The sequence below is a fragment of the Gymnogyps californianus genome, chromosome 4, assembly GCF_018139145.2.
Source record: "Gymnogyps californianus isolate 813 chromosome 4, ASM1813914v2, whole genome shotgun sequence".
Lineage (NCBI taxonomy): Eukaryota > Metazoa > Chordata > Aves > Accipitriformes > Cathartidae > Gymnogyps > Gymnogyps californianus.
Genome location: NC_059474.1, coordinates 32785651 through 32812775, shown reverse-complemented (window position 1 = coordinate 32812775; position 27125 = coordinate 32785651). Strand labels below are relative to the sequence as shown.

The 27125-nt window shown below is 37.5% G+C and overlaps 1 protein-coding gene across 2 annotated transcripts in view; it reads left to right on the top strand.

The window, feature by feature from the left end:
* The first annotated feature begins 815 nt into the window (after positions 1 to 815).
* Positions 816 to 27125, top strand: part of SGCZ (sarcoglycan zeta) — a 434991-nt gene continuing 408681 nt past the window's right edge. The window contains exons 1-4 of one of the 2 annotated variants that reach the window (XR_007766444.1): positions 816 to 870; positions 1453 to 1555; positions 2104 to 2236; positions 3048 to 3110. The gene's annotated coding sequence lies outside the window, so the exon portion shown is untranslated. Of the gene's footprint in view, positions 871 to 1452; positions 1556 to 2103; positions 2237 to 3047 lie in introns of those variants that run through there. The other variant, XR_007766445.1, reaches the window with a different exon arrangement.

The window sequence follows — 27125 nt, the reverse complement described above, 5'->3', positions numbered from 1 at the left end:
CCATGCCTGGTTAGGTTTCAAATATCTGCAAGGATGGAGACTCCACAACCTCTCCGGGCCACCTGTGTCAATATTGACCACCCTCACAAGAAAAATGTTTTATTGCATTTAAACAGGATTTCTTGCATTTCAATTTGTGCCTATTGCCTCTTGTCCTGTCACTGCGCACCACTGAAAAGAGTCTGGCTTCATCTTCTTTACCTCTCCCCATCAGATTTTTATATACATGATGAGATCCCCCTGAGCCTTCTCTTCTCCAGGCTGAACAGTCCAAGCTTTCTCAGCTTGGACCTCATATGAGAGGTGCTTCACTCCCTTAATCATCTTTGTGGTCCTTTGTTGGATTTGCTCCAGTATGTCCAACTGCTTCTTGTATCGAGGAGGCCAGCACCCCAGATATGTCTCACCAGAGCTGAGTAGAGGGGAAGGCTCCCCACTTCGACCTGCTAGCAACACTCAGCAGCCCAGGAGGCTGTTGGCCGCCTTTGCCAGAGGGGCGTGTTGCTGGCTCATGGCCAACTTGTTATCCACCAGACCCTTTTCTTTCAAGCTGCTTTCCACGGTTTAGTTATATATGGCTAGAGGAAAACATTAGAGAAATTATTGAAGAGATCAAATTTTCTTTCTAAATATGACTTCAGTCTTACATTCGTGTAACAACAGAAACCAGCCCAAAGTGGAAATTTAAGCATCTGATTCTAATTAACCTCTTTGATTCTAATTAATCTCACCAGTTCCAAATGAAGGGGAAAGGGTGAGTTGGTGTGTTATTTAAAAGCTGTTTCAGGGACAGAGGTTCTTGAAGAGTGTTGGAGAGCAAAGCAAGGAGCTAATTTAGTAGGTGACATGAAGTTATTGTGTTGAAAGTAGGTAGGTGTTTTGTTGTGGTTTTTTTTTTTTTTTTTTATGAGAGGTGTGTGGTATGTCTAAACAGCTTGTAATTCAAGTCCTGAATTAGGGTGGGGGAGAAGGGAAGCATAAGGAAGGAAGTTCAAGGACTAACTTTGTCTGTCAACAGTTCCTCAAACTATGAAACACAAGCTTCTGGAAAGCAAGTTAAAGTACTTTTAATCTGTGGAGGAGGTCTCATGTCAAGTGACTAGAAGGACAGCTGAGTAACCTGTTCTCCTTTAATCTAAATCTGCACTATAGATGTGTCCCTGAACTGAAATGGTTCATTTGCCAACATAACTCTGGACTTTCTTGTATATGAGATTTTTTTTTTCCCCAGTAATATATATCTGTGTGCCCCCTTCCCCCAATCAGCTCTGTGGCACTCAGCCACTCTGAAGTGAAAGCAGCACTTCTGAAGTGTGCTGTGTATACAGTTCATGTGTAATTGAGCTATGCAGGTGCAGCAGCTGAGTCTTTCTTAGAATTGCTGCCTGTGTGATTGAGCTGAAATACTGGAGTTGTGATGATTATGCAGATGAATTATGCTTGTTTATGCAGGACTCTCCAGCACAAGCAAGGTTGCAAGTATCCAAAAATCTCTTTACATCACCATTGCCAGAAGCACGTCGTCTTTAGACTCCTGCCCAAAGCAGCTGCAGTGGTAGGTGCATCTTTCCCTCTAATGATCTTCAGAGTATCTAACTGTGCCTTACAGCTGCCTTCAGCCTTTTAAGGATTAAACAGCTGGGTAAGATATAGGTATTAGTCTTCTGTAGGTAGCTGTGAAAGACTAACTGAGTGTTTGTAACTTCTAGTATTTTAACAGCGTTTGAACCTGTCTAAAGGTAAAGCTTTAGTGTGTGCGGGGGAACATTAGGTTGTTGTTTGCTGTTAATACTAAAATGCAAAAGCTTCTGTAAGAGCATCTGCTGTGTACAGGCTATGCTTGGTAAGCTATCAGCTACCAGTCTTCAAGCAAGCCAAAGCTCCCTATTAAGCCTCAGTTGTTGCTTTGAACTTTTCCACAGTTGTGTCGGCACTTGATAGTGAAGAAAATGCCAATTTTTACTTCTAGTGGAGGAGGTTTGGGTTTTCTCAGTTGTTTTAGTTGCTTCGTTTCTCTGAGAGTGACTTTTGTCACTTTGAATCATTTTGTGCTATTTTATGTTAGCAACACTTAGTTACTTCTGCATTTGTCTTAAATTTTAGGGGAAAAATCAGTATATCAAAGTGCCTTGAATAACAGAAGGAAATTACACAGTTCTGTCTATTGGTCTCTTTATGTAAATGTTCATATTTAAAGAAAGGCATGACCTGGCTTATCAGCAAAACTCACAAAGAGGTGAGTACCGTTCCTAACTTGCAGTTCTTGCCTGTGGGAACGATTTCTCTGAAATCCCATGTCGTCTAGAGTGGTTGCTCACTGCTATTGATGGAGATATTTCTTCTCTGTTGTAAGATTATTCAGGTAGCTGTTATACAAACAGCACAATCATTTTGCCTCCTCCCTGAGACCTTGAGGTGTATCAAGATGTTGGAAAAAAAAAAAAATTGTTTAATGTGATAAATAAAAAGGCAGTTTAAGCTGAGGTATTGACAAACACTGTCAGTTTTCTCTGATGCTTCTTACCCACTTCTATTTTTATTCAATGTTATATGGGAATTGTAGCAGTTAGTGGGATCTAAACTTTACCTGTTTGGGTGACTTTTCTTCCTGTTGTTTTTGGGTATGGGGTGTGCGTGGGAGGTGGGATTTGTTTGTTAAAGATTTTACTTAAGTAGCCTTAAATGCAAGCAGTCATTCCATTAGAAGTGTCTTTTTATCTTCAGGGTGTTGTAACATGTCTCTGAAAAGCTGACATGACTGTCAAATCAGATTTTATTTTTATTATGTTACTCGAGAAAGTCCCTTCACTCATGAACATCCCCTCCATTTCACTGTGACCATGACTGTTTCACTGTTACCTTGACTTGCTATACAATGGTGCAGGTGGTCCCTAACACCATCTAGTCTTATTACTCCAGTTGTTGAAAAGCTGCCGTTTCTTTTTAAGTCTTGGGTCGGAAAGAAAAGTATCAGCATATTTAAGGCAAGTAACAGCTTTGTTCTCACTCAGGTCATGAGGCTTTACTCTCATTTTCTTTGCCCACAGGACTGCCCTGCCATGTCTCTGCCTGAAAGGGCTCTCCTGGAAGAGATATCAACAGAAGGGGGAAGGGGGGGGAAGGCATGGAAGAAAGAGGAGTAGAAGGAAGCACAAATGGGCCCTTAGTGGTCAAGATAAAATAGCCCTAACCCTAAACTGCTGAAGGCATTTGCCATTCATTCAGCAATGTGTGACAGAAACAAGTGGATTCTTCTTTAATGTTTGTGTAAGCCTGTACCCTTTACAGGGGATTCAGTAAATTGAAACTAAATGTGTGGTCTTGAAAGAAAAAACTTTGGATTTTGTGTGAAGTACTAACAGGGGCTACAAAAAAAAAGGAAGTGAGTATTTGTCTAACTTTCTTCACTAGAATAGTGATTTCCAACATAAAGGGCTGTTGACATGACAGGAGGCACTAAGTGAAATCTAAGTGTTATATTTTGAGCCTGTTTTCTGAATCTAGCTCGCAGCAGTACTTGACTCCTGGCCTTCTGACTTCATGCTTTTTAGACACCCTTATCTGAAATATTAATAATGAAACATTAGAAACTCAGTTTGAAATACTAATCCAAATAGTGTCCTTCTAAGGAAGGCTTTTTTTCATACTTAGTGTAAGACTGCAACTTTCTGAAATGTGGAGTACTTGTTTTTGAAATAACAAAATACTTAATTGCTTATTGCCAAGTGGTAGGGATGAGGAAGTCATCAGGAGATGCATTAGAATGCAGAATGGTTGGTCTGATATTTCACTTAAAATTTGTAATGTTTTACTATAACCTTTGTGAGCTGTATGATGTTATTAATTTCAACTGTCTACTAAGAGGAAAAATTTGTGGATTGCTAGTCATTTTTCAAAGAGCTGTTCATGAACTGTTATATTTCAAAAAAATCACAGTGGGTTTTATGAGAACGAGATTTCACAACATGCTGGTAATTGTAACATGAAGTATTAGAGCTATTTAACTGTTCTTTCCACAGTGACAACTTAATGCAAAGCTGCTAAATTCTGTGGTATTCACAGGTAAACCAGAAGTAGAAGATAAAAGTGACAAAATCTAGTGCACCAGGGCAGATCGACCTGTAATGGCATGGTAACAAGGCAGTCTTAAGGAATAGCTCTTTTGGGGATATATTCCCCCCAGTTAGGCACAGGAAGAAAGTTTCAAGCAAGCATTCAATTGAGTCATAAAAATAGATAGCTACTTGTTTACTTTGTCACAGTGATGATATTGGACCTTGACAGTAAGGGCAAATAGCTTAGCTGCTCTTTACTGAAATCTTAAAGAAAACAAAGGTTTGCAAGAAGGATTAACTTGTGGAAATCCTCTGTGCCAGAGGACGCTGGGATGGCAGCAGATGCTGAATGGTCCTTGCAGCAGGCCATGCTGCTAGCTTTGGTGTCCAGGATCATCAGCTGTTTGGAAGAAAATAAAAATGACACTTGATACCACATTTGAATAGTAACAAACTATAATGACAGTGCTTTATGCCAGACACAATGAAAAGTTAGAGCACTCTACCAAGTTTTGTATGATCAATGTGCTGTGACTTGACAATTAAAGGTTGTTTGGATCAAGGAGTAACTGTCATATCCAGCCAGTAGGGAGTGTTTCACTACCCATTTGGCATACGAGTATATGGCTGGAGTCCATAATGGCTGATACAGTGGTAGACCCCTCTGAATTTGCAGCTGTACCTCATCTGATGATAAAGCAATTTGAGCACCATGAGATAAAGATGTCAAAACATTTCAGGTTGCCACGACAAACTGTGTAAGCATGTGAACGGGATGCCTATAAGTGTCTTCAACGTCTAAACTTTCAAATTGGTCTATTATAATTATTACAGATATAGTTCCTACCTACATCCAACCAACACAAAGTGTGTGCCATATTTCTTTCAACTTTATAAAAATTGTCAATCCATTCAGCAAAATTAGATGGACTATGCTTTTTATTTTGATAAGATTTGCACTCTAAAATAAATCTTGGCCCATTTGAAGGCTGCTTTCTGATTATCTACAAGAGAGTACTTCTACGCATACATTACAGTTATTGGCAATGGTATGAAAATATCTCTCTAGGCACCAATTCAGCGATTTATTTAATCACTTCTGGAATTTATTGTGTTTTCCTTTTTTTTAATGGAATTGCAGATAAGCTTAGTTTATTGTAGGAATAGTGTCTTGAAGAGAGTGGATTAATACAGTGTAAAGGTTTCTCTGCAAAAATATTCTGAACAACTTAACATGAAAATGGTACCCCAGAATAAACTTTTGCTGGTGGAAGGTCCAGAGAAGAACCTCTGTGTGCCCAAACCTGGTGAAATTATTTGGGGGATAAAGAGGCTGTGTTGTCCATGGAAACAAGGCAATACTGATCCAGAAGTAGAGACTAACTAAATCAGACAGGTTCTACTATTTTAATTCACTCACTGTTGCCAGAGGTGGAGGGAAGGGACAAATGAATGTTTTAGTCCAGGTGCAAAACGTCCAAGTAAAGCATATATAAAGTTGCAAAATCAGACATGCTTTTTGTGGTCTGGATACCTGTGAAGGCTACAAAGATACCATTGTCCTACACTAAGGTGGTAGTTAGGAAAAAAATTCATTGCTGAGTTTTAAACTAAATCCCTACTGGGTAGGTCTGTTTACCAAAATGTGTAAATGGTACCTCTGTAAAGAAAAAAACCCAGTGAGATACATATACTTTCACTGAAGTAATTTCTTCTCTGCTCTAATACAGTTGAGTGAAGATAACATGTGCAGCTTATTCTGGTGAGAATTTTACTTAAACACCTAGTATCTGAGATACTTAGTTAACTAACTCAATATCTGAGACAACAGGCATGACTCTAAATGTTCTTGAATTTTCACTTCCTATGAAAAGCTTCATAACAAGAAACCTTGTTTTATTTCATAAATGTTATACCATCTGATTTTTTAAAAGAAGTTAGGTCCGCTGCTGAATTTGCAAAGATGCCACTTTGCTGAATTGCCTGCATTAGTTTGAAATCACCTTGTGTCTTTCTAAGGCTAAGCCATCAAGGGCCTGCCTGGTTTAGCTGATATTTGGGATCATGTGTTGCCATTAATTCTCTTTCATTAAGCTTTAGCCACCCCTTTTAGGAGTTCAGGTATCTCCATTTTAGTTCTGACAGATCTGCTTACAAACTGTTCATAATGCCAAAGGTTTGTTTAATGGAACATATGGGAACACTGGGCAACCAATACTGTAATTATCCCAATAATTACCCTACTTATTGCCAGCATCTGAGATCAGATGGCCAGTGTGTGCTTGGATAATCAAGGCTCCCTTCTCACAGGCTCCTCCTTGCTATAGTTAATTTTGTCTTCATTGGAGGGTGGGGGGTGGTTTCTGTAGTTGATTTGTAGCTATTCATTTGCTGTTCTATTAATACTATTGTAAAATTTATTCTTAATCTTACAATCTTATTTAAAACCCAGCTATCTCATTGCAAGCCTCAAACAATTACTATGCAGTATTAGTTTACATTTTAATGGAAAGAAGGCACACCTTGTCTCCTTCCTTATTTTATGGATGAGGGCATCTTATAGCAGTAGCCTTTTTTTTTTAGTTATTAAAACGGGATCTTTTTGCCAACAGGGCTAAACTCCTTTATCTTACAGCTACTAGTTTCATTGCCCACTTGAGCAAATAAACCATTCACTTCAGGGAAGAAACTTCTCAGCAGAATTTTAAGAAGGTACTTGAAAAATACTACCAAACTGCTCCAAAATTTGTTTTACTAATAAATAGGCAAATTAATGTTGTGAACAAAGGATCCAGATGATCTAATAAAGAAATACCTTCATATCAGACTCATCAAGGAAAGACTGAGCACAAAATGCTCTCATAAATATTTTGTATCAAAGTGTAATCTTTAATGTGTTTTTATATACATATGCATACATTAGACAATGCATACACAATATAAACCAAGTATTTTAAAGTAATTTTGCTGTCTTAGACTCAAGTGATCTACAGTGAAGGAAATCATAGTTCTAGCTGTCAGTATAACCTTAACTCTGCTTCCAGTTGTGCATAGTACTACACATTGCATATAGAAGGGAATACTGCTGTTACATCACTATCTACTCTAGACCTGCTTTGTGCAGTGGTATAAATATGAAGGTTATAATGAAGCCAGATCTGTTTTGTTCCAGTGGCTTTGTTTACTTAGCTATATTCCTGCCTTAACCCACTGATTCAATTTGACCAGTGATTTCACTTGACATTTTTTCTCAGAGAAAACATCTTATGCCACTAGTGAAATATGACTTAATATATAGAATGCAGTTGTTGAAGATGCTTGCTATGGGACTCTAGTAAAGTGGTATTGAACTAATGGAGTTCTTGCCTGTGCAATGAATGAACAAGCAGCATGCACATGAAGCATAAAATGCATGTTGCAGAGTAGTTTTTGCTTTAACGAAACATAAGACCTCCATGTATGGCAGTGCATGCAGGTCAAAACATCCACCTGGCATCCAGCACTAGATCTCTAATACAAACTGCTTTCGGAACCAGAAAGGAAGAATTTCATCCCAGCAACCACCTGGGAGTTGCTTGTACTTATCCCTGTTACATACTATAATTCCATATGAACATGAAATCTGGGAAGTTATTAACGACTGCTGTGATGCCCTAGGGTCTCATCAGAAAGAACCATCATAGTAGAGCATCATGTGGTGTCATTGAAATGGACAGTTCATTGTCCCAGATTCCTGGAACTCAAACTAAGCTAACAAAACTGAGCATACCCAGCTCACAGACAACACTTCCCATTTGGAAGTACCTTATTTGGTGATGTATCTATGTACCAAAGCTGTGGACTGCCATTTGATACAAGCAATTGAGGGTGACTATGTTACCAAGAAGAATATCAGCAGCCTCTAAAAAGTACTTGAAAAGGATTTCAAAACTAGTTTTGTTAAAAATCATGTGATAATGGATCTATTAATATGATCTTTGAAACATCACTGAATTTTTCTTCTAGGAACAGATAGAGAATAGAGAAGAAATATTTTTATGCACTCTGGCTTAGAATACAGTTCCTTATCAGGAATCTAATTTCTTATTTGAAAGTAAACATCTTATTGAATGCACTAAAACTAGCATTTTAGACAGGAGCTATCAATATTGCAAAATAACATGTAGGAGAGTGTTCCATTACACCTGCCAAAAAGAATTTGCCTGATTTCATTGTCTGTTGTGGAGATGAGGAGCCAGATTCTCAGCTGGAGCATGCTAGTGAGCTTGCATTGACTCTCTGAGTGGGTGTACAAAGCATTGCTGCTATTGATTCATAGGATGGGTCATTTTGAATGTCGTCATGCAAATATTGCAGTATAACTAGAACTAACAAGTTAGAGAATGCAAAAACTTAGAACCCTCTACAAGTGAAAGGACACTTTATCCTTGGTCAGGATACATAAATATGCATATGTGTATATACATACATATTTATGTATGTATTTATCTCTATACGTATGCGCATCTGTATGGACATATACCACTAGTGATTAAAAAAAGGAGGAGGCTATTTATGATGAAGATGCTAACCTGCTGTTTTTTCTAAGGATGAAATTTACAGCAGCTTATTGGAACAGATGCTAGTTTCTGTCAGAGACTAGAGGCTACAGTGACTTCATGGTCAAATGTATCCTCATGTTAATTGCCATAATTAACTTATGTCATAACTAACATGAATTAATTCTAAGACTTCTGCTTTTTTAGGGGTAGAGAGAGGAGTAAAGGAGAATCTCATAAAGCTGACAGTCTTCTTAGCAATGACAGCTGGGGCTGATAGCACTGTGCTTCTTTCAGATGGGTGATTTATGTATTTTTATCAATGCTTTGACATCAAAAATTCAGGTTCAGAAAACACAAAATGCCATCCCTAAACAAAGAAGTACTGAAAATCCATATACTGTATCTAGCACTAATGCTCAGTCCATGCTTGTTATTGATCTTCTCCAATAACCTGCATGTGTTCAAGCACATACTTGTACATATACTTTACATATAGTAAATACAGCTAGTTATTGGGCTACTTGTCTGCTCCTCTTTCCTTATGCTCCTTCTACTGTCTCATTCATTCAGAAAGAAAACATAACTTATTTTGCACTGAATTTTGAAAGATACATTTTACAACTTCGTTCAAAGCCATTTAATTTTCATACATTCAAAGTTGATCTATATTTTAACTTAAAACCTTGTTTTTCTTTAATCTTTACTTCTCTATTCTTACTTTGATTTATTTCCCTTGTAATATTTATTGTCATTATGTAGTAGCCTTAAAACAAAGATGTGAAGAAATACTTCTCTAAATGAGGTACACAATAATAATGTCTTCCCTTTAATTAGTTACTACAAAATTAGCTGTTGTTTTATATTGAACAATAATTGGCTTCACCTTTAGCTGCAGCTCTGTATCATCTCCAAGGAAGTTCCCTGTTCCCCAGTCCTCCTCTTCCCCCTGCCCCCTGTGACGTCCCCCATATCCTGAGAGGTTAGTTGGTCAGGAGATTTGCATGCATTTAGAAAGGAAGGAAATACCTGAAGCATAGATGTTTGCCATAACATTCACACTCATTGAATAGTTTGTCATTTAAGAAAGTGATTAAACCAAAGACCGTTATTCCAAATTATTTGAAGAAAATATTTTCAAACTTATTTCCTCTGTGTTTTTTCCCACTAGGGGAAACTTTTGCTTTGTGTAACTTAGATAGTAGAAGAATAGGGGAAGGTATCCTTTCAGATGGGGCATCTTTTATAACAGGTGTTGATTGAAAGCGAATGCAAACCCTTCTTTCTGTTTGCAGTAGTATTGCAACGGGTACTCTGGCTGCTTCAGTTTTTTTTCATCTTATTAATAAGTACCTTTTATGCCACACCACTGATTACAGGACCATGTGCACTCAGAAGTCATGGATGTCATTAAATGTTCCTGTACTACTGGCTTTGCTCTGATTGATATAGTCTATGGCATCACAAAATAATTAGCAAGGGAAAAAAGGAAATGTTTTTTCTTTCCTAAGTTGTAAAACAGAAATGAATCCTTGTAACTCTTAAAAAGCAAGCAGTAAGGAGCTGTGTAAAGAAGGCAGCTTTAAAAATCCTTGTTTAAGACCTTATAGTACAAGTAGTGTTTCCTGAACATCTGGTTCATGAATCCTTTTTTCATGGAGGTAACTCATTAGCAGCCTCTGTCATGCACTGTAGATACTATTCCATCTCAAACCAGTAATTGGCCATTAAATCTTCTTGAATCAACTAATCTATAGACAATTTGTCTATATGGAGTTAAGTGACATAAACGAACTTTTCTCTTTTCTAGGTAGAATCAATTTTTCAATAAAGAACAAGTAATTATTCTTTGAAATTTTTTTTTTTTGTGGGATAGCTTTTGCACATTCAAGTGATGTGAAGGTGAAAGAGAGGATGAGGACCAGCTTGTCTTGATATCTGTACCTTTAATTACATATTGTCATTTGGGTGAATCTTTCAGGTTGAAAAACCTTTCTGCAGCAGACGTTGAATGAAAGGGCCTGCTAAGATACACGTTTGTTTCAACAGATCTTTTTTTGTGGATGTCAGTAGTTTTGGATCAAATCTGAGGGTACCAAATAACAACATATAGACATGTATTGTTTATCTGGCATTCTTGCCCTCCGCTGAGCTTCTGGAGAGCCTTACTATTATGAGTGTACTGATTCAGGATACCAGCCCCACTGCCATTCATGCTGAAAACCTACTGCTGACCTTTCACATGCTGTCTGTACTGTCCAGAATACGGTTGCTGTGACTGTAACTCCACGTGAATGCCAAAACCAGCTTAAAAGCCATCTAACGGAACACAAAAAATTTGAGTGTCTCAGCATGTGCAGACTGGTGGGAGCCTCAGTGGATGCCTCTGCCAAATTGCATTTAGTTAATAGCTGTGCTTTTAAATCACAGGGAAGTGTGCAGCAGCTGTTCACCTGGTAGAAGGGGGGTGTTTTCTACTGTATGTTGAAGTGAGACTCTGGGGTTTTAGGAGACTTTTAGTTTCCTTGCTGTTATGTGTTTCGTGCCTTGCAGTTATCTCTTTCAGCTTATTTCTCAGTGTGGTGTCAGGAACGTGGCTCAACTGTTTGTATCAATAACACTTGATATGACAGCCTAGCTGAAGTGTTTTGCTGTCCACATAGCTGGGTAATGCTCTGAGGTTTTGGAGGTTCTAGTGTACTGCTCCTCTTCATGCACTTTCTTAAACTCCTTTCACTCGATCTTATGGGTACTAGCTGGTAGAGCAGCCCAAATTCAGTATTCTGTCCACTTTGAGTATGTCCCCTTTCTACTTCTCTATTATAGCTGCTGCTGCTGAGTAATGTCCTGCAAGCTAAAAATGTCTGTTCTATATCAGGCTGTTTTAATCCTCTTTCTTACTACTGCTATGGATCTGTGCCATACCCTGGGCTGTCTGGCAACTGAGAAACAACTATGGTCCAGCCCAGGATCTTAAGATACTGCTGTACCTCAGCACAGAGGCAACTTATTTATCTGAATGTAGGATTTGACTTGGGTAGTAAAGCATATCCAAATCACGTCTGGGGTTTTAATATAGCTTCAGATCAAAGAGGAAGTGAATTTAAACTAATCCACAATTATCATTAAAACTTGTTCTGATACATTAGTCATAAGGTATTAGCTGGAAAAACAAAAGCTGAAAATGACAAAGGAAATTAGACTCAGTCATTGAGACTTCCCTATGCCTTTCTTTTATTTGACTGAACAGAACTTGTTCGGTTTCCACTTTTCTTTTTGTTTTCCCCAAGCAGGGATAGACATTCAAGGACAATTTCCTTAAAATTAGCTGTGAAAAGTGAATGCTATCTAGTTGCTAAGAGATAACTATTTGTCTCTCTAATGAGGGATCACTTTGGCTGCTTCATGTAAAAGACCCCAGTTACAGATCTCTGCTGTCACATTTTTACCTAGAGATAATAGGCTAGCAAAAGCTTTTATACAGCAGTACATATCAGTAGACTTAGGCTAAAAGCAATTCTACCAAAACAAGAACTCTGAGGAATGTTAGCTGTCCTTCAGACTTGTGCATTGTTTTCCTAAAGCAGTGACTTGGAAATCTTGAGAGAAACAAAGGAGAAAGAAGGCTTCCAGTTGTTATAAATGTTAAATTTATGTATGAACATATCTGAAATTTGTGTATGCCATATGCTGTGGTGCAATTTTAGTGTCAAAAAGCAGTAAAGTATGCATGGCAGGTTCAGGAAAGGGGAAAACAGTTTTGGGGTGGATAGAGATGTTCATTCACTAACATTGTAGAGAGTAGTAAGTTCTTGAACAGGTAAAGTATGCTCTTCAATATCTCTTCTGTTCAAAAACAACACTTTTATCCTGTGAGATTTCTCAGCTTTCATCCTAAGAAACTACGCTGGACGAAGAACCTAAATTGCTTCTTTCAGTGTTCTGTCTCTGTACTGAACTCCGTATGTTCAAGGACAACACTGAATCAGCATTGATGTGCTACATTAGAGCCCCAGAAAACCTACAAAATGAGTCAAAAGGAAGAAAATAAAAACTACATAATGGCACGTCAGCAACTAAAACTATTTTTGGGTCCCCCTCACCCCCCACTGCTAGCTCTGGTTCTTTTTCACTCTGCTTGCTTGAAAGCACAGCAAATCTAAAAGAGGACCATTTTATAATGAATATTAGTCAACACAGACCTGGGTCTGGATATTATGGTCTTTGGTGGAAATGCCTTCCTAGATTTGACTAAGTAAAAGCTGGCTGAATTGATCTTAAGCTCATAGTTATCCCATGTTATAGATGACTTAAAATTTGAAATTGTTCCTGTTGCTTTTGTGTAACTTAAACCATCTTGCTTATGAGAATAGTCTCACTGACTGTTTAATTAGATATGTTTTGGATTCTCTAACTCTACAGATACTCATTTCAGAAAACAGAGCACTAACTATTAATAACTCTGCAAAGACACTGCCATCATCTCTGGGTCATCTGTATGTAAGCATCCCACTTGCAGTGAGTGACTCTGTGCACTATATTGAACTGAGCAAATGGTTACTTCTGAGAGCTCAAATAAATTAATCGGACTAGCATGTCAGTCTTGTCCTTGGTCAGAATAATACTACCACTAGTTGCATCACAGACTTGCTTCATTTTGGAAAAAAATTAAGGCATTTAAAAATTTCTATTTCTCCTCAGAGTATAGGGCTAGGAAGGCTATCAAGAGGTCATTTGCTCAACTTTGGTAGAGTTGATCCTATCAGAGCACTAGTTTTATTTCTGCAAGGTTCTGCTTCTGCAAGGTTGGTCTGCATCCCAACACACGTTAGAAGGATATACGACTTTCCAACGAAATGCACCCTTTGCTCTGAAGGGCTGATGTTCCCAGGCTGACAGCATGGCTCCCAGCTGGGTCTTCTCCACTTCCCTCCCCCTGCCTTTTCAGGGTCTAGGTCTCTTCTCACCTGTCTGTCCTGGTTTCGGCTGGGGTAGAGTTAATTTTCTTCTTAGTAGCTGGTACAGTGCTGTGTTTTGGATTTAGTGTGAGAATAATGTTGATAACATGCTGATGTTTTAGTTGTTGCTGAGGAGTGCATATCTTAAGCCAAGGACTTTTCAGTTTCCCATGCTCTGCCAGCAAGCAGGTGTGCAAGAAGCTGGGAGGGAGCACAGCCGGGGCAGCTGACCTGAACTAGCCAAAGGGATATTCCATACCATAGAACGTCATGCCCAGTATATAAACAGGGGGGAGTTGGCTGGGAGGGGCAGATCGCTGCTGCAGCATTGGTCAGCAGGTGGTGAGCAACTGCATTGTGCATCACTGGGTTTTTTTTCCTTTTTTTTCCCCTCTTTTTATTTTGTTATATTCCTTTTCATTACTATTATTAGTATTATAATATTTCATTATTATTATTGTTAGTATTATATTTTACTTTAATTATTAAACCATTCTTATCTCAACCTACAAGTTTTACCTTCTTTCCCAATTCCCCTCCCCATCCCACTGGGAGCAGGGGGGAGTGAGGGGGCGGCTGCGTGGTGCTTAGCTGCTGGCTGGGGTTAAACCATGACACTGTCCCACTCCAATGCCCATCTCATGCTTCTGCCGAATATACCAGCTGTGGGAGGCTGTTTGTATGGTTATTCCCCATGTCGTTCTGCTCTCTTCAGTCTCAACCTTTGCGTAGGCAAACCTCCTGCATTTTGCTGTGTTGCCACACAGTAGCCAGACAAATGGTGATAACTAAGTTACCTAACAGTTACCTAATGTCTCACCTGAGAGATCTTAGATTTTGAATCATCAAGTCCCCACAACACATTGACCTTATGTTTACCATCTTTGCTAACTCTTTAGTACCTTGTCTTGCAAACAAACAGTAGAATTATTTGTTGTCTGGGGGCTGTTTTGTTTCTATGGTACTGTCTACCATAGCATTTCCATTCTACACAAGATCTGGGTGTATATATGTATGCTTGGCAACCAAAGGTTGTTTGTCAAACAAATCCTGAATGCAACTGATGTGAGTTGCACATACTTGGCGTATCATATTTCTGTATTATTTTGCTGTTATGCTTCAAAAACTTCGACAATCCGGAGGGAAAAAAAAACCACAAAACGTCTTGCTTCATTTGTTCAAATGGCATCCTCTGCTGCTGCTTACTTGACTTGAGGACGGATGTAAAAGTTAATTTCTGTTTAAAAAAGAAAAAAATTAAAAAATGTGCTTTTTTGTAACAGGCTTTTGTTTTTATCGAAGGGATGAAGGTAACAAAAAAACCTTTCTTCTTTGGAAGACAGGATACCAAATTCATAATTCCCCCATCTTTATTTTGTTCAGGAGCTAGAGTACTGTTTTCAAGCAGCGTAGATCAGTTTTACGCCACACTAATGCGTATGTTTGACGTTCTCCTGATGCTGTATATTGTACGATTGCTGCGGTTCACCAGTTTGACAAAGCACTGTATCCTGAAACTACAGTTTTAAGCTGATCTAACCAAAACCTAGAGTACAAAAGTAAGTTTAGAAACCTCTTTTGAAAGACATTAGTGTGATCATCGTTGTACCTAGTACAGTATCTCTGCAGCTGAGAAAATAACATAGAGCTGATATTGTTGACTAAATGTTCTCTATTAATGACACAAGTAATTTTAACTGGAAATCTTTCAGCTGGCTTCTGTAATCTCTGTATAAATGTCTGCACTGTAGAACAGGCCGGCATCTTAATGTGCCCTTTACTTTGTCAGCAGTAGCACACTGGCTGAGATGCAGTGCTCATTTCGTATAATATACTGCTAACATGATGCAAGCAATGTTAATGGATGTTTTAACAGTAAAATAGTTGGAAGTCAGTGCTGGAATATTTTGAGGCTAAACGTTGGTGCAGTCCACTGCAATGTTCAAAATATCTGAAGTAGGAAGGTTTTTGTTCTTCCTTTAATCTCGCATTGAATCTAAATTTTCTGAAAACAAGACTGAATAATCTGGAATTCTGGACCATTTCATTCCATAGCACCCTCATCTAAATGACCCATCACATTCTGCCTCTTATTTAGCAGTCTCTTGTTGTAAAACACTAATTTTAGCAGCACAACTCAGCTGTTCTAGGAGTTAAGCTGCAGATTTAGGAAACAATAATGATGGCATATGATTTCTGTTTCCCACTGCTTGGTACATGAGAGCAATAAGCAATCTTGTGTTTAATATTTCTGTATTTTTTTAATAATGTTTTGAAGATGTTTCTGCCAGATGCTGTGCCTTATGAAATAACTGGGACGTTGTACAGGTAAATGTGCTCTCTGAGTATTTGAGTTGTAGTTGTAATAGAAACTGCTACAGATAGAACTCCTAACACAGTGTATAGCAAGCCACTCTGTCAAACTCCACTCTAAATCTTCTTGGTATGTTAAAAACGGTGGGTTTGGAATTGGCTCTCATTTGTCTTGATGCAGTTAATCCCATTTTCTTCTATAATTTCAAGTTGGAGTTTAGCACAATCTTTTTCTAGGGATAAAATGAATAACCTTATGCTGGCAAGAATAGGACTGTGCTGTTGATGGAATATTTTAGGACACTTTTTTTGTTCTTGTGATTTTTTTATTTTTTCCCCCTAAGGTTGTAAAGGTGGTGAAATTAGTCATTGCAACATAGTGCTGTTTTTGCTATAGTAACATGGTATTAAAGTTCTTGTAGGCAGCATTTTAAAGACAGAGAAGCACAGATTAGAAGACAAAAATGGCAAAAGAATAAGGGTTAGATAGAAAGGGGATGGGGAAAAAAAAGATCACCCTACAGAAACATTCTGAGTAAATAATGATAGTAAAAAATTATACAACCTATCTCAGATACTTTAATAATAAAACTATAAACTCCAATACTTATTTAATTTATTTGTCCCAAACTTTATTTCTGCTCCAGTATTTCTCATCTAGTCTAAGTCATATTTTTAGAAAGTACTGGTAAAACATCATTATTAAAGTTAACTTCAGGTCTCACTATACCTGAGTAGCTAAACGTTTTGCAGAAGTTGTTGATGCTTTTTTTTAAATTAGAAACAGTATATCAGTATGTATTTAAAAAGTCTTTCTGAACATAAAATGCCTATACAGTCAATGTTTGATCATACAAAGTAAACTAACAGCATGTGAAAATATTTGCACTTTGAAGTTAAATATTTTATAGCCTTGATATAAAAAGAATTTTGTGACTCAGCAATTTATACTATAGTCAGATGTCATTAGAAATCTGAAATTATGATGATATACCAGCCATGAGCAACTTGCACTTGAGTACATGCTCTGAAAATTATTAAAGGTAATAGAAAAATAATCTTCAGTGTCTACAGACTGGGCTTTAAAAGTGGCTTTACAGAGCCTTTATTCTTAAATTCATGTACAAGATATTTATTAAGTGAAAGCTTTAATTAATATTTGAACACAAAAATATGTTGTAGGTTTTATACTTCTGGCTATGCCATAGAACCTGCCATCCCCCTTGCTGGAGGCATTGTCTTTTGGGCTCCAAATTCTGCTGTAAACTAGAGTAAATACCCAGATTTCCTTTTATCTATGCTGTAAATGAAAAAGAAAGGGGAAGGAATATGTTGGCTATCTTCCACAATATGTTGTTTAACATTCAGTAGCTACTCAGCCAGCCATTGCTGCTCTTATGTAGAATAAATATTCAAATACTGTTTCATGCATTTTTTTGCTTTGCTATGTAGCCGGTTTGCTTGAGGGTTAGGTGGGTACTGGGACTACTGTTTTCTTAATATACATTAGAATTAGTTTCGCTGTTTGGAGCTGTACCAAGGAACCAGCAACCCTGAGGAGAAAAAAAAAAACCCAACTAAATTTGTTGTTTTAACTGGTAGCTGGTTCACTCACAATAGTCTGCTAGATGACAAATAGGGTGTTAGCCAGGCTCAGCTGTGAGTATTGTCTTCAGTACTGGAAACTTGAGGAAGCCCAAGTGGTATAAACATGGAGCTGTTGGTTTTTACAGACTGCTGAGAACATGCATGTGAATGGGAGCGGTGCATTTATGACACACAGATGCAGGCAAGACAAAGTTCGTTGGTAGAAGCAGCATGTTGTTAGACCCTCAGTAGTAACTAGCAAAAGTAAATATTCCTTTAGTGACCTGTACTTCAACAGATGCAGATGTCCTCTTAGTTGAGGTGGCACTTAGTTCAACTGTCAATTAGAATTACGACTATTGGTATTTCTAACAATAGGTTACAAAGCTTTAATAAAATCATAGGATAGTTTCCTATAGCTCTGTACTTATCAGTGTCATGGACTTCAGAGTATTCCTAGAAGAAACCAGAGTTCCCATTGGTCATACACTTCAACAATATTGACTTTTGAGGATGACTTCACATTTTGTTGTCATGGCAAGGATTGATTTATGGTATATGTACATCCTCATTTTGCGCAGTAATTGTTTTTCAATACTAGGTTTGCCGATTCCTCTTTTGTCTTTGCTACCTCTGTGTTTCTCCAGTTCCGTCACAGTTTGAACCTCAGAATCTGGAAGTAAGCTTCTCCTTAGGGGAGAAAAATGAAAGTAACTTCAGGCTAAAACATCTGTTTTCAGAATACTTTCTTACGGTATCAGTCAGTGTTAGCACTTTCATCATATAATGGATTCCAGCCATTGCTGCAGCATCACAGCTTTCTCCTGATGCCACCTGGTATGCCTGTATTGATCCACAAAACTTGTGACAAAATAGCATATTTCATAAAATTGATTATTGAAAACCCACATCAACAAATTTGCATTCCTGAAGTTCTGACTAATGTGTGATAACTATGTAGTGATAAGGGATATAACTGTAGTAACTGTAGTAATTTTTCAGTTGCACTGGCTTTATCAAGTGTAAATTGTCCTTGAGAGGTAGCTGATTCTTAACAAGCCACTTCTAAAGACAAACATGGGAAAGTACTATAGCACTATCCATATTTTATGAAAGTGTTAATCCACGCTGTATACTTAATTTATTTTACCTGATAATTCAATGCTTTAATAGTCCATTTAATTTAATTAAATTGAGATTCTGTGCAAGTGAAGTAATTCTAATTCTCCATACGAAAATGTAATTAGGAATCAAAATTAATATTTTCTTTCATAATTATCTATGAACATAGGCTATTTGGTATGGCAAACACCAAATGGTATTCTGGGTTCATTGATACCTTAATTCACTGCAACACCTTCCCTTCATTATGTTTCACTTGGAAATGTCAATGGACAAATATAAGAAGCTGAGGCACCAGGAGATGCATTTAGGTATGCTCAAAAAGAGCACTTTGATAACATTCATCCTTGAGCAACCATTAAAACTATTGATATTGTACGAGCAGTTACACAGGCATACACACAGCTGGGTAACCACCAGTGGGTGGCACTAGGAATTTTGTGTGTAACTAAGGGCAGAGGAAAGTTCTCAAGGTCAGGGTAAATGTGGATACTATAAAACAATGTAGGGGGGGTGTTACTTATTTATATACATCTGCACGCTTAGTTTTACTAATTCTGTGTTGAATTTCACATCCATATAAATTTCTCTGAGGGAGAGGACACTTTTTTTAAGTTTCTGTGCACCACATAGAACATTGATGTATAGTAGCTGGACATATTTAGATACAGAAAAATATTTAACAGATAGTAATGTTCAGTAATATATTTGATATCAAAGAAATTTCTATGAACTATTTCTCAAGTCTTAAAAAAGCCCCAAATGATTTAAAATATGTGATACTTTCAAGATTTTTCAGATACGGTCTCTGATTTTGCATTATTCTGAAGTGAATACTGCAGACATTTAGACACTTTTGCCAGATTGTTAACAGTCTTAAGGTTAAATGATCAGCTGAGGTTAATGAAACTGCTGATTTTGTCAGTGAAGTGGTTTCTTAACTGGTATATTTTTATGGAGACATGACTGAGTTTGATTTACTAAACAAAATAAAGGGATCCATTATGCTCTTCTCCCCATATAATGAGTTTCTGTAAAATGAAGTAGTTATGCTGATTGGTACTCTTGCTGGAAAATGATTTGTTTCCTGTGGCTTTGCATAAAAGTGTGACAAAGGGGAACTCAAGTTCTGCTAATACTCTAAAATGTAATAAAAATCTTCCTTTTGCTCTCTAGTCATCTTAAATTGAAAAAAGAAAAAAAAATCACTAATTCTTAGTCATTAGAAGCACTTATAAAATCAGGTATGTTAGGATTGGAACTTTGGGTTTATGCATAAATTAGTATTAAGTTATTAATATCAGTATTCTTGCTATATCTTTATTTGACTCTCTTCACTTAATTTATTTCCTAAAATTGTCTTACAGTAATCTCAAAACCAGAATGTTTTAAAGGCTTGAAAAATACCAAACTAGCTGAAGTACTTACAACATATAATGGCAGCACTGATCAGTTTCATTAGTAGCTGTCACGATATTTCATCTGTGATTCTTTTAGACTGTGAGTTGTACACATCAAGTAGAGTGCTGTAATCAATGGACGCATTGAACTCTATCTCAATGTTCATATGTCTTGTGCAAACTGAGGAGTAAAAATGTTTTTGGTGCTTATAATTGAAAGAGAACTAATGAGCAGAAAGGAAAGATAGCAGGTGCCACTTTTTACAATGGAAGTGCTAGAGAATCAATTTACTACAGACAACTGTACATACACTCTGAACTTGTTGCTTTAATTTCACAAATACTATAAATAACAAAAGCAGTTTCTACATCTCCCTATGGACTGTAAATAGCAACTGTTGTTTACGTACTTACTGCCTGGAGCCTCAACACGGAGCTATGGAAAGAAAAAATACTGCTTAATAATATCCATCCCATGGTGAAAGTTCTCCTTTCTAATGCAAGCTTTATGTGAAGACGACTTATGTCTCCCAGGTTCAGAGTGAATGAAAAATATTACCATTACAGAAAGGTTGAACCACTTGCTTTGAATACCTTCTGGAATAAGCATTAGACAAAACAAATCTGGAAGTGTAGATCTGCTTATCAATGGAAATGGCAACATCTTTGCTGGTTTTTGTATCACATGCACGTTTGACTCTGGTTGCACAAACCTAAATGACTGATTTCCACCACTGCCTCCACACACACACAGGCTCCCCTCTCTGACTTTCTATAGTGTTGTATTATGAATACTATGCATACAAACAAAGCTAAATTTGATTTATTTAACAAACGTATTATCCACTAGGGTGCCATATTATCTGTGTTATCCAAGTTTGCACAACCATATAGGGGCTGGTAGAGGGCTGTAGAAAAAGAGAGCCTGCAGGTAGAGAGCCTGGGGGATTCATGTTCTAAATATTGGTATGCTGCCATTTTATTTGACTAAAATAACAAAAAAGGGTTGGGGTGAGGAGCAGCAGATTGGAATTCTGTTCTGGGACAAGCATTGAATATGACCCTTGTGTTTTTCATCAAAAAGGCTTTCCAGTTTGCTTTTAACTGAATGAATTCCACCTGTAACATAAAAAAAAAACCCCTCCACCCCAAAACAACACCCCCCCAGCAAAATCAACCAATCAAAAAACAACCCAAACTTTTGAAACAAATAAACAAAAACCTTTTAGTCTATCCATTAGATTAAGTATAAATTATGTACTCAGTGTTCTAAACTTGAAATATTCTATTGTGTATAAATTCTGTTGGTGTAAGACTTTTCTCTTGAATTAACACATGTATATGTTTGTTTTTAAAAAAAACAAACAAACCCCATATAATTTGTCCAATTAATTTTCAAGGATTGTTTGTAAATATCAAGATGATGGATTTATGTGAATGAACTCATGAATATTCCAAGTATGAAGCGTTCTATCCTCTACAGCATTTGAACTTATTTGACTTGTAGATATCAATGTAGTCTATTGGGAAGCCACTCTTCTGTGACATGTTTTCATAACTAGCTTTCATTGGAACTTCTTTTCACACTTTTCCTCTTGTGACTATTTAAATACAGTTACACAGAGGCAGCCAATAAAGCATTCAAACAATAGTGCATAAATCTTTGTCAGCATTCATTAGCATTTTAGAGAACGCAAAGTACTTAAACTGGAATGAAGTCAGATCTTTATCTAAATCTTCGTTGCAATCTAGTAGTAGAGACCTGCTGCACTTTCAGTAGGCATATTAATGATGGGTGATGGACTTCTTCAATGTCTGTGTCGTCCTAAGTGCATTGTATGTAATGCTTTAGCACAGGCTGGATTTTCTTCAGGCTTTCACTTCTAAACAGGCCTCTCTGTGGAAACTTCTGTGATGCTCCAAAAATATCTTCTCAATAAATATAGCCTTTTTGATAGGTGCACCCTAAAAATTGTATCTGCTATGAAAGGTATTTCCTGCTTATAATTAAAAAGGGACATCTCAATTCTGGATGTCACCAGTATAATTGAACCAGACCTTCTCTTTGTATGCTCTTAACTCAGTAGAGGAAAAAATAACTACAGGGGGTTTTAGAAAAATACCTATCACACCACATCATGGCTATATATTTAGTATTCTTGCCATATGCGAGTGTACGGGTTTTGGCTGGGATAGAGTTAATTTTCTTCTTAGTAGCTGGTACAGTGCTGTGTTTTGGATTTAGTGTGAGAATAATGTTGATAACATGCTGATGTTTTAGTTGTTGCTAAGTAGTGCTTATCTTAAGCCAAGGACTTTTCAGTTTCCCATGCTCTGCCAGCAAGCAGATGTGCAAGAAGCTGGGAGGGAGCAGAGCCGGGGCAGCTGACCCGAACTAGCCAAAGGGATATTCCATACCATGGAACGTCATGCTCAGTATATAAACAGGGGCAGTTGGCCTGGAGGTGCGGATCACAGCTCTGGCATCAGTCAGCGGGTGGTGAGCAATTGCATTGTGCATCGCTGTTGGGTTTTTTTTCCCCTCTTCTTTTTTTGTTATATTCCTTTTCATTATTATTATATTTCATAATTACTATTGTTAGTATTATATTTTACTTCAGTTATTAAACTGTTCCTATCTCAACCCATGAGTTCTACCTTCTTTCCTGATTCTCCTCCCCATCCTACTGGGAGCGGGGGTGGGGGGGGATGGGGGTGGGGGAGTGAGGGAGCAGCTGCGTGGTGTTTGGCTGCTGACTGGGGTTAAACCACGACAGCGAGTAAACTGCATCTTTAAAAATGGACGCTTTAAGAATCAGATGGATTGGAAACAGACAATCCTCATCAACAGACATCTCCTGCTGTGTGAGGAGATAAGTAAAAAAGAGAGCAACAGTAGTTGGAAAGCCAGCCAGCCAAACCTTAGTACAAGGAAATTGTCAAGGGAAGGAGTTGATCTCTGCACCATTGTCTGAACGAGAGGCACGAATCAAAAACTGGTGAAAACCAGAACATCTAAACTAGGTTTAGGGAAAAACTTAGAAGTATGAAGACTACGTTGACTTAAGATATGATCTTTAGGAGCTAGTGGGCTGAGGGAACGACTGTTACTTGAAAGCTAGCGTTTGATGTACGGAGTAAGTGTTTCTTCCATGTTGTCATCTAGTGGTTATTGGAATGGAAAGAGACCAATGCTGTGATCAAGCAATTGAAATAGTAGAGATTTTTTTATTTAATTTTGACTTCGCTTTGACTCCTACCAGGATTGGGAGGACTATTTGATTTGATTGCAATACTAGACTGCATATTTACTGTTGTGTTTAAAATGAAAGATAATGCTGGGAGGGGATGGAAAGTTGGAAACTGAAGAAATAGTGAACTTATGCGTTATCATTTGTGTGTTACTCATAGTTATTTAAAAAAAACCAAACAAAACAAAGCAGAGTAGTAGGAAGAGTGAAGGGCAGGAGGAATGTAAATGCAAAGCAAAATAGGAACAACAGATATCTATACAATTATATTGCATGTGTCAGTGAGAACACTGGTTAGATAAAAGATCTTTCTCGGTTTTGTTGTGCTAAACATGAAATAGAATTTTTCATTGCTGATACTGTGTACTCGTCAATTCTACATTCCATCTGCAGCGTACTTCCACTAAAAAAGAGCTCGTTTACTGCTTGTGTGTTTACTTTTATCTCTATTTGGTGGTAAGTGGAAATCAAAGCTTTGGCATGTTCCATATATAACACTGAATAGAAAGCTTCGAAATGCAAATCCAATCATATCACATTCAAAAAAAAAAAAACAACCCAACCACAAAAATTCCCTAAAGAAATTGAAGGATGTTTGAGAGGATGAGGTGAATGGGACTGGTGAAAGCTTGTCAAAAGATGAAAGAAAGTGCATTATGGGCACTTGAACTATAAAAAAAGAAAACAGGAGCTAGATGCAAATGTTTTTTCTAAGCCCCAGTGGCCTTATGTGCACTGGTATCCTTTGGTATGAATAGTAACTACTGCGCAGAGCAGAAGAGGTGCAGAGGGAGCCTTACCTCCCTATAGTAGATCTAGACAAGTAGCAGCTTCCCCATCCCTTAATTTTTTTGCAGCTTTGTAAAACTTCAGTTTCATTCTGATGTGAAGGTCTTTGAATTTATTGCATATAAGACACCTTAGATTACATTTTGGTCCATATCTCGGTGACAGTTGACACACATCCAAGACTGAGGGGAAAAAAGGAAAAAAAATTACTTGCTATTATATTGAGGTCAAGGTTTGACTCGGTCTCCCATATGCTGTGAAAATTTTGTAATAATAGGCAATCTTTACTGAATGTCTGCTCATGACTTTGTGGAATTTGGTCACTCTAGAAGAGCAAAGACCAGTGTGCTCCATATTACTTGAACATTAACAAGGGATGGAGATGATGTGGGACAATTTAGGCACAAATATGATCCTTCTATGATTCCCACGACCTAGACCAAATGGCTACACAGGGGTATGAATCTGAGCAGAAATCTACTATGAAAAGAAGCAACCTTCTCCAGTAGGATCTTCACTGGACACGGTGTGTTTTCCTGGAAAAGCTTTAGAATGATGAATGGCTATTCTCTAAGACTTTTCTACAAATTTGCTAATAAACTTATGACAGAGAATGGTGCACTCATGTCCATGACTGTCTCTAAGTCCACTGGAGGACTAGCATAAAGAACCAGTTTAAGACCTTATCTTTCATTGTCTCCAATCATTATTTTTTATTTCATTTAATGTCTGTTACTGGAGAGTTCAACTGCATAGTAAAGATATATCAATAGAGTGTAAAGAACAGCCGATTAATACTTAATCAAAGGAATATTCAGTACAAGGGGTAAAATATGTCAAATAATCAAACTACTGAAAGATAAATAGGTCTATTAGGACCCCAAAATATTGCACACCTGAAATTTTCTGTTCTGAATGAAGCAGATATTAATATTCTTTTCCAGTTGTGGGCTTCAGAAAATTTAAGATATTTTTAATGCTATGGAAGTTACTTCAGGTGAAGCAATCAAGGTGACTCAGTAGGCATGTTCAACAAAACTTTTTTTTTGTTAAAGGCTTATTTGAGCCTTGTGATCACATATGTTAATAATTGTGAGCCTGGTTTTCCTCTTACGTGCGAAAGGCAGAATGAAAAATTTGTTTAAAATGAAATGAATTTATATTGTCAAGTTTTGGCCACCATGTATCACTATGAAAAATAACTGCTTTCCATATCAATTATTTTATAAGTTAAGTATAATTTTACAAGTCATATATTATTTAAAAAATATTATTTCTGTGCTTTCTGAACTTATTGTGATCTTGTCCAAAAACATCTGGAAAGTGACTTAGCAATTGGAGGTCACTGTGCTGGATTACTACTACTACATGATGTGAGTGTGTGGAAGGTAACATTAACTGAAAAATTTATGTAGTTACCATTTCACAAGCTTTTGGCAAAGCACAAATTTTAGTTTAACTAGTGGATTTTCTTTTGGAGATGAGTGTTCTCCTGACAGTCCTTGTTTAGTACTTTTACCACGACATTGATGAAGTATTTTGAAGCAAAAATCAGTGACCAGATTTCTGGAAATCAAGACTTTTTGTTGTATGACCCAGCTGGGAGATGCTGAAATCATCAAATCGATGGCAAATGAATATGAAAACCTGTTGACTTCTAAGTAAAATACCAACAGGATAGCTTCACCATTAAAAAAACCCCAAACCCTACTCTACATTTATGTAGCATGATATAACAAAAAGTATGCCAAATACGTCACAATGGGAAGACCCAACTTCACTGTCAGTTTAGTCACCAAGTAACATTTCTGTCCAGCTACACGTAGTGGCTGTAACTGCCTTGTGGTTCATGGTTAAGTTGACTGTTGGTCTTGAAATTAACTTTTGCCTTCGATAGCAGCAGAGAGAAGTCTGTTCACTTGTATGTCTGGCCACCAGCTGGTAAACATGGCGTATGAAAGGAATGATGGAAATATCACCGCTGTTGCCATGTGCTTTACTTTCCAATGAATCTGAACCTGAGCATATTGACTTCCTGCATTATCTGCAATTATCCATGGGCTGTGCCAATTGTGAGACTATCTGTAATAGGGGCCCTCATCCCTCTGCTGAGGCAGCCGTGCTAGGACAGGCTGTGTCCATTTCTAGTGCTGGGGGATGACTTAGCTAAGTGTGCAAGAAAATTGCTTGCTGATGGTAAGAGACTAAATTCTACTTCTGTTGAAGCTAGGTAGATTTTTGAACCTGTTTTCCTGTTGTGTCCTGGTCTCAGAGCACTTACAATGACGTTCCTCTTTCTGTGACCTGGTTTTTAACAATCCGAAGAGACTTGTACAATTTGTACTTGAGGAACTCAATACCTAAGAACATTTCTAATGTAAGTCAAAGCACACAATGACTGAGTTGTTTGATACTCACTGGTCATTGTGATGGTACAATATGAAATTGTTTAATTAGAATGTAGAAGTTCATGAGGGACAATTGTCTTGTCTCCATGTCTCTTGCCTGTACATTCTCAAAGGATTTAATATATTGAAGATAAATAAGACCAAGAATAAGATACTGCATTATACAAAGCTGATTATAAAATGATGCCACTCATTATAAAACAGGTTTTCTTCCACTAAGTTCAATATCTTCTTGACAGTATTTAAATAGTTGCTAATTGAGATAAATACGGAAGAAATATGCTTAAATTCTACAAAGGGATAAGCAGCTGGTGGGACTCCTGAAGCTTCCCCCCCCCCCCTTGAAGTAGCATATTTTCACCTGAAGTCAGAAGATAAGACAAATCACTCCATTTTACTTAAGTCCTCACTGAATCACTCCATGACCTTTGAGTTGATCACTCAGAGCCTCATTTCTCCTAGCCTATAAAACAAAATAGCATTCCTGTGAAGTCCTCCAGGAAAATGTTTTAGTAACACTCTTCAGTTTGTTTCCATACGTATGAGACAGTGGTTTGGCAGCTCAGAATGTGACTTTGGAGTGTTTCTGCATATTAAGTCAAGCTTCCATGAAATGCTGGTGCTATAAGAAACAAATGAGCCAATAGCTTTTGCTCCACAATGCCTAGAATGCTACAGATATTTTTCTGCCTAGCAAATAGAAC